Source organism: Trachurus trachurus (genome assembly GCF_905171665.1).
Source record: "Trachurus trachurus genome assembly, chromosome: 4".
Lineage (NCBI taxonomy): Eukaryota > Metazoa > Chordata > Actinopteri > Carangiformes > Carangidae > Trachurus > Trachurus trachurus.
In genome coordinates this window covers 5698252-5706911 of record NC_139898.1, presented here as the reverse complement: position 1 = coordinate 5706911, position 8660 = coordinate 5698252, and positions in this window count along the sequence as shown.

Sequence of the window (8660 nt, the reverse complement as noted above, 5' to 3'; positions counted from 1 at the left end):
TCAATCTCTTAATGAAAAGTTAGTATACTTAGGTGTCTGCTACTACAGCCTTGTTTAGTTTAGTTTAGTACAGGGATACTGTATTTAGAGAGACGTGTGATTATGTTTTTAAATGGGGGAGCAAATGTGGAGAGCTACATAGTCATTTCTTCATTTTAATTTACAGCCCCCTGCACTAGTTATAGTCTAGTAGGAAGGAGGGGTCCCAATGTCCCCGAGACAAACATTTTTGAAACATGGTTTTTTAGGACCCTCAAGGTGTCTACTTAAGATTTTTGCTTGTTGCCCGGGACAACTAATGTCCCATGGGTGTTTTTTGGCGGCCATTTTGAATTTATGTCCGCACGAATGGCGAAAACGCCAATTTTCATAACTCCTAAACCAGACATCATGCAAAGACAAATGAACACACTTTTTCTGATAATTTTAACACCAGGAATCAAATGAAAAGGTCACCGAGATGATAAAACCACTCTTTATCAGAGAAAAATGAACTCCAAGTAGTATTTTTGTATAAATTACTCAAAAAAAGTTCGGAAATGTTTTTTCAGTCCATAATTTCTCCCTTTTAATAACTCCAGTTGGTGTTGTCTTTTAGACCGATAGAAAGCCGGATTAGTCACGTTTCCAACGAGGTACAACTTATAAGGATTGTGCATTCATGGAATGCGCAACAAAGCTAAACGTGTGGGAGCGACCAATTTAGAATTCTGAGAATTTCACACCAATAAAACGCCATTTTTCAAAACTCCTAAACCAGACATCACACAAAGACGAATGAACACACTATTTCTGATTATTTTGACACCAGAAATCAAATGAAAAGGTCACTGAGACGGTAGAACCACTCTTTATCAGAGAAAAATGAACTCTCGTGTATTATTTTAGTACTCAAAAAAAGTTCGGAAATGGGTTGGGAAATGTTTTTTCAGTCCATAATTTCTCCCTTTTAATAACTCCGGTTGGTGCTGTCTTTTAGACCGATGGAAAGCCTGATTACTCACCTTTCCAACGAGGTACAACTTGTAAGGGTTGTGCATTCATGGAATGGGCGACAAAACTATACGTGTTGGAGCGACCAATAGAATTCTTAGAATTTCAATACGGCAATTTTCATAACTCCTAAACCAGACATGATACAAAGACAAATGAACACACTTTTTCTGATAATATTGACACCAGGAATCAAATGGAAAGGTCACCGAGATGGTAAAACCACTCTTTGTCAGAGAAAAATAAACTCTAAGTAATATTATAGCAAATAATAGCTACTACCTAATTGACAGCTAAAACAGGTTCAGGGTTCCTATACGCAAGTATGGAAAGTATGAAAATATATGGAATTTGATTATATACATTCCCAGGTCTGGAAAAGTATGGAAAATGGAAACTATTATATGGAAATATATTTATCTCTTAATGCTTATCTGGGTTTGGTCTTAGTTATTTGGGTTAATTATTTAGTATGCGGCGCTACTGTACCTTTCTACAATCTCCTGGAAATTATTTGGTGACATAATTGTATACAAATTCAGAATAATGAAAACAATCGATTAATTGCATAACTTATTTACATCATACACATCTAATTACTCAAATAAAAATAAAAAGTATGGAAAGTATGGCCATTATCTTTGTCCATCTCCTCATCAATCTGTCCAATTTTCCCACTATTTTCTTTCGGATCTTCGTCCTGGCCAGGTTCACAGATGTTAGATGTGATTGGCCATACATCAGACATGTGAAGCCCTCCAGCTGCTCCTGCACCTCTGGTTTGACCTTCGACTTATCACCCAGCTGACTGTAAAAAGATTGTTGGGATAATAGGTTTTCCCTTTTTAAGTGTACCAAATACCATACCAAATTCAAAAATATAAAATAATAATCCACCAACCTGAAGGCCCTTTGGAATTTGGGGTTCTTTTGGAGCTTTTTGAGTGGGGCCACCTTGCCTCTGCCCTTAAAGAGGAGCTAAACAGGATTTCTCCCATGGCTATGCTACATTTTTACCTTAAAGGAGAAGTAAGCGATCTGGTCGTTTTGGCTAACTTCTTGTCAGCCAATGGAGTTAGCAGCCCCCGCCCTCGTCATGGATCTATTGGTCCTCGTCCCTACGTCACCACATTCACGCGCATCCCTTGGCTGCACACACAGCCCTTCATGCCGTTCTCTCTCCTCATTGGATAAAGGTTGTAGGATACAAGGAAGTATACAAGAAGTTTTCTCCTCGGCTTACAGCAGAGCAGAGTGACTGACAGACCCGTGTTTCGGACCAAACACTCTGTATAAGTGATTGCCGTCGGAAGATATAACTATTGAAGACTTATATTAACACAAACATTCCACTTACTTCAGCTTTAATTGAAAAGCTCCAGACTAATTGTGATAGTTGTGATAGTTTACTATGTGACTTGTAAATTGTTCTGTCACGTTGATCAGCTGATGGTGCTTGTCCGTACCAATGTCAATGAAGACAGTGAAGCTGATGGTGTGAGCGTGGTGAAGGAGGATGACAAAGATGTCAGTGTCTGGGGTCCTCACTATTGCAGACTTAAATCTCAAAAATGTTAACTCACGATCAAAAGATGTGGCGTGACGCTCCTGCTGATTCTGAACAAAGACAAAAATCAGTACTCAATCTATATCACCTGCGCTTCACTCTCTGGCTGTGCCCACCGTCCCCTTTATCTCCTCCCATAAGGACCTCAGAAAATAAAATGAAATCAAGCGGCCAATACACCCAGCTTGATAGCATGACGTGGGTAGAGGACCACCCGGCTGGCAGGCTCCTCCTGGTTAGAGCGGGGAGCATGGATCTCAGTGACCACAACCTGAAATAGCACAAAATACATGATACGATAGCTTGGCAGAAAAAGGTGACCTTTCCTAGGTATGGACCAATGAACTTACTTCTCCTCCTGATGATATTAGCTGATGAGCTCTTCCCTCCATGATGAGAGTAGCTGTTTCACACTTCATCAGCCAAGATGCTGCCCCCTTACTCCCCCAGACCTTGAGCATCAACTGGCAGAGCTGCTTCTTGTTCTCCTCATTGCCCAGAAAGAGTTCGAAGTCCTGGGGCTTCTTTGTAGCTGTACCCTGCACTATAAACTTCTCAGAGAAGCCATACACCAGCCTTTTCTGTCCCTTGATGGAGTCTTGTTGGTAGGAGTCATTGGAAAAGGGTTCTTTGCCAAGACCAACAAAGCCAGCATGTTGCCTTCCTCTTACATGAAAACACTGATGAAGTAGTACCCTACCCCAAGGATGTCATCTTCATCCAAGATGGGAATGCCCTCTTTCATGCTCTCACAACTCTACCTCACACATTTGGAGAAATCTGCCTGCAGATACTAGACCAGATGAAGCCAACTTCAAACTCTTTCTGGGCAATGAGGAGAACAATTACTGCAAGTCAAGAGTGGACTTTGCTCCCCTGCCTCCCTCCCTGCCAAAATGGATGTCACCAAGTAATTTCCAGGAGATAGTAGCTAGCTACCATATTTTCCAGACTGTAAGTTGCGCTTTTTTTAGTAGTTTGGCTGGCCATGCGACCTATATTTAGAAACGACTTAGGCCTATACATCAAAAAATATACACTATGTCATCTATGACCACAAGAGGGCAGGGAGGCTTTTATTTCTAAATTCTTACTCATTCAGTAGCTCATCTTCATCTTCCTCATGTGCTGTTATCCTCGCTGCGCTGTCGGACCTGGGTCTCTGTCTCCGTTGCACTGTAGCGCTTCACTCCCATTCAAGTCAATTCAGAGTATTTCACAGCGTGTTCTGCGGTCCGTCTTTGGTCTCTGCTCCAGTCCTGACCGGGCTCCTACACGGAGCAGAGACCCAGGTCCGACAGTGCAAGGCTGTCCCTCTCTGAAGCAGAGGAGAGGTCGGCTTCAGTCCCGTCAATCTTCACAGACAGTCCACAAAGAGTTTCTGATCATATCCTCACCAGTTTGTTCCAGGTGACAGAGTTGTTTTTCTTTCTTTTTTTGACCTGGCCTGTAGTAGGCTATTTGGTGCTGGCCTTTATTTGTTTGTGTACACAAAGCCCTGGCAGTTATATGAGACCCAACTGTTAATTAAATGTTTGAAAAATAAATGCGACTTATAGACCGGTGCGACTTATATATGTTTTTTTTTCCTCTTCATGACGTATTTTTTGACAGATTAACCCAACTTTAGATAAGACCAAGATATGTATTGAGATAAATATAATAGTTTCCATTTTCCATACTTTTCCAGACCTGGGAATGTATATAATCAAATTCCATATATTTTCATACTTTCCATACTTGCGTATAGGAACCCTGAACCTGTTTTAGCTGTCAATTAGGTAGTAGCTATTATTTGCTATAATATTACTTAGAGTTTATTTTTCTCTGACAAAGAGTGGTTTTACCATCTTGGTGACCTTTCCATTTGATTCCTGGTGTCAATATTATCAGAAAAAGTGTGTTCATTTGTCTTTGTATCATGTCTGGTTTAGGAGTTATGAAAATTGCCGTATTGAAATTATAAGAATTCTATTGGTCGCTCCAACACGTATAGTTTTGTCGCCCATTCCATGAATGCACAACCCTTACAAGTTGTACCTCGTTGGAAAGGTGAGTAATCAGGCTTTCCATCGGTCTAAAAGACAGCACCAACCGGAGTTATTAAAAGGGAGAAATTATGGACTGAAAAAACATTTCCCAACCCATTTCCGAACTTTTTTTGAGTACTAAAATAATACACGAGAGTTCATTTTTCTCTGATAAAGAGTGGTTCTACCGTCTCAGTGACCTTTTCATTTGATTTCTGGTGTCAAAATAATCAGAAATAGTGTGTTCATTCGTCTTTGTGTGATGTCTGGTTATGAAAAATGGCGTTTTATTGGTGTGAAATTCTCAGAATTCTAAATTGGTCGCTCCCACACGTTTAGCTTTGTTGCGCTTTCCATGAATGCACAATCCTTACTAGTTGTACCTCGTTGGAAACGTGACTAATCCGGCTTTCTATCGGTCTAAAAGACAACACCAACCAGAGTTATTAAAAGGGAGAAATTATGGACTGAAAAAACATTTCCGAACTTTTTTTGAGTAATTTATACAAAAATACTATTTGGAGTTCATTTTTCTCTGATAAAGAGTGGTTTTATCATCTCGGTGACCTTTTCATTTGATTCCTGGTGTTAAAATTATCAGAAAAAGTGTGTTCATTTGTCTTTGCATGATGTCTGGTTTAGGAGTTATGAAAATTGGCGTTTTCGCCATTCGTGCGGACATAAATTCAAAATGGCCGCCAAAAAACACCCATGGGACATTAGTTGTCCCGGGCAACAAGCAAAAATCTTAAGTAGACACCTTAAGGGTCCTAAAAAACCATGTTTCAAAAATGTTTGTCTCGGGGACATTGGGACCCCTCCTTCCTACTAGACTATTAAGGCTAATTGAGGGGTTGTGAAAACCAAGAATACACCAAATACAGATTTTAAGTGGATCAGGACAGGAAGTGAGGATTGTGTCATATTTGAAATTATTCATAAAAACTGGTTTTAGGCTTATTAGACCATCATCATCAAACAAGACAAATACATTTCAATGAAATCATCTCACACCACAACACATCACAGCATAATCACCCACAAAATCATTATTGTCTAACTTCTGTAAGAAAGTAAAAACACCTGGGTGAATGTAGCAGTGCAGCAGTGATTGCAATGCAGGCAAGGTGCATTCTGATGTTCACACTTCATCCTGTGTGCACAGAAAGTCTGTTGCAATTAAATTGCATTCCTTCTGTGTTCAACAAAAACCTCTAGGCCACTAAATGACAATTTTTTTGGAAGGTATGCTAGGCTAGAAACTGGATACCATGACCATGGAGGTTACTGGCTACCCGGTTAGAATCATGGTGCATACTCACAACACAAGAGAAGCAGCATGGAAATAAAGCAGTTACCCTAACAGATTTGCAGATATTCCATATTTCCCCTAAAACAGTCATAATTCGCCACAGCCCAACTGAACCCCAGATTTGAGATGTCCGACTGTTCGATACACTCCCTGTCTTTTCACTCTCTTTCAAGTGGAACCAATCCTCCAGGATTCAAAACAGGGATATTTCAAGGGGCGGGCTACCAAAAACTGGGACTGAAGTGCTTACTATGCTTAGTTCAGAATCTGGAAACGCCCCTGACCCCACATCACAATGACATCATTATGTCAAAGGCACACAGGCTGACAAGGCTCAGTCCAACAGGATCAAGATGTTTCTGCACTGAACACTTCCTGTCTGTGTTACCTAACATGACATGTCATGTACTGGGCTGAATGGACCCACCCAGCACCAAAGGCTCATACAACAAACCTGTTGTGAGCAGGTCTAAGATTTAAGCAAGGAAAGGCAAGGCAAGGCAATTATATTTGTATAGCCCATTTTTACAAACAGTTTGTCTCAAAAGGCTTTACGTGGCTTCATAACAACATCCTCTGCCCTTAGACCCTCACATCCACTGAGGAAAAACTCCATGGAAAACCCTTTTAACAGGGAAAAATTGGAAAAACCTCAGGGTGAGCATATTAAACCTCTGTCAATATTGTGTACACATCTAACACAATATAATCACTGCTGCTTACACTTTCCAGAGGGGCTTTTCGGACTCTGGGGTTTCTTTTTGGAGTCTTTTTTGCTCTTTCCGGATTTGCTTTGAGAAGTTTGGCTGGCGGCTGTCTGTAGGGGTGCAGGGCTGACCTGACCACCACCTATCACAGCTTGCCCTGTAGTATCCACGTTCACTCCTGCTGCCTGTTCAACCATTTGCACATTCTTCGCAAAATTCCCAGCCTCATCAGCTGCCTCACTTTCTGCCATGAAACTTGCACTTCCACCTAGGTCTACTTCCAGTGAGGATGCGGCCTTGTCCGCTACTTCACTGTCTGAGATTGATGTTGGTGATACCTGACCACATGCAGCAGTCCTCTCATCTAATGCCTCTTTTATCTCTGGATCAGGATTGACCTCTGTTTCTCCAGTCTCCACAGTGAGATCTCCAGCCTCCTCATGTTCAGTATTACATATATCTTTGTCATACTGATCATACTGAACCTTTTCACCCCCAAAGTCTTCCCCAGATTCCAGCATGCTGGGACAGACCACTATGTCGTCACTGGACAGGGACACCTGTTCTCTGTCTACGCTGAAGGATGGTGTGAGCACCTCATCAGTGCCCTCTACGCTAACACCACTTACTAACTCTTGATCCCCCAGAGTTACGTCCACCATCTCAGAGTAGCCTGCTTCTGTCTGCTGTGAGATAACTTCACATGGCAGTTCTTCAGTTTCTGCTACCTCTGACCCTGGCTCCACCTGACTTATCTGTGCTAGATCCTCCTGAGACACATATATGCTCTGTGGAGGCTGAGGGACATCTTCTAACTGCTCAGATGTGATGTCCTCTTCTTTGATGTGAAGGCACAAGTCTGATTCTTCTATACTCTTCTGATCATCAAGATCATCTGGGGTGCTTACATGTTGCTCCTCTTTTTCTCTATCTCCTCTGTTATCAGAGCTGATCATTAGCTGATCTTCATCCGATTCATCTCCTGTTTTACTTTCTTCAGTTTGGTCAAATAAAATGGTATCTCTTTGCTGTATGGATGGTGCTTCTTCTTCCTCTTCCCCTCTATCAGCCTCACTGTGATCTGAAACGAACTCATCTTCAATTTGAGAACCTGCATGGGATATGTCTTTGTCGCTGTCTTTATCTGAGATGACAGTCATCTGCTGTACAGATGTTTCTGTCTCCACAGTGTCCGTCTCCTCCTCTTCCTTTGCACCATCATTTGCGGCATCCTCTGAGATGTTCAGAGCCATCTCCTCCTCCCCCTCTTGCTCTCTTTCAGTCTCTTCAGAGATGCTAAAATGTTGCTCAGTGGATGGTGTCACTTCCTCCAGCACAAGCTCCTCTTCCCTTTCTGCATTAAAATGTTCTGCTGCACTGAGGTGATGCTCTGATGGAGGAATTATTCCAGTTGGATCATCTCTCTCAGTCTCTTCAGTATGGTCATCTGAAGTGGTGACACTTTGATTTACAGATGGATCAATTTCCTCCACGATCTCTCTTTCTTCTTCTGAAACATTCATGTTGTCACCTGAGATGGACACATCATCATTCTGAGATGCACATGTGTGTGATGCATCTTCTTTTGCACTCTGTTCTTCTTGGTCATCTGAGTTTCTTATAGCATGCTGTACCGGTGACATTGTTCGATCGACAACACCCTCTTCCTCTTCATCAATGATGTCATCATCTGAGATGAATTTTTCTTCGATTTGAGAACCTGTGCTGAATGCATCAATGTCTTCATCCTGGTCATCCAAGGTGGTCAAACCACCACCTGATCTTGATAGTTTGAAATCTTCTTCCTCTTCGTTGTGAGAAGAGATCCTTTCTTCTGCTGGATTCTTCCCTGTTGAAATGGTGGCTAAGTTAGAGTCCTCTTCCTGCCCTTGACTAGACATTTCTTCTGATTCCAAATTCAGATCTCCTGCCTCATGATCGGTTATAGCAGTTGATATCCTTTCTTCTACTAAATCGTTCACTGTTGAAGTTGTTGGTAAGTTAGAGTCCTCTTCCTGCACTTGACTAGACATTTCTTCTGATTCCAAATT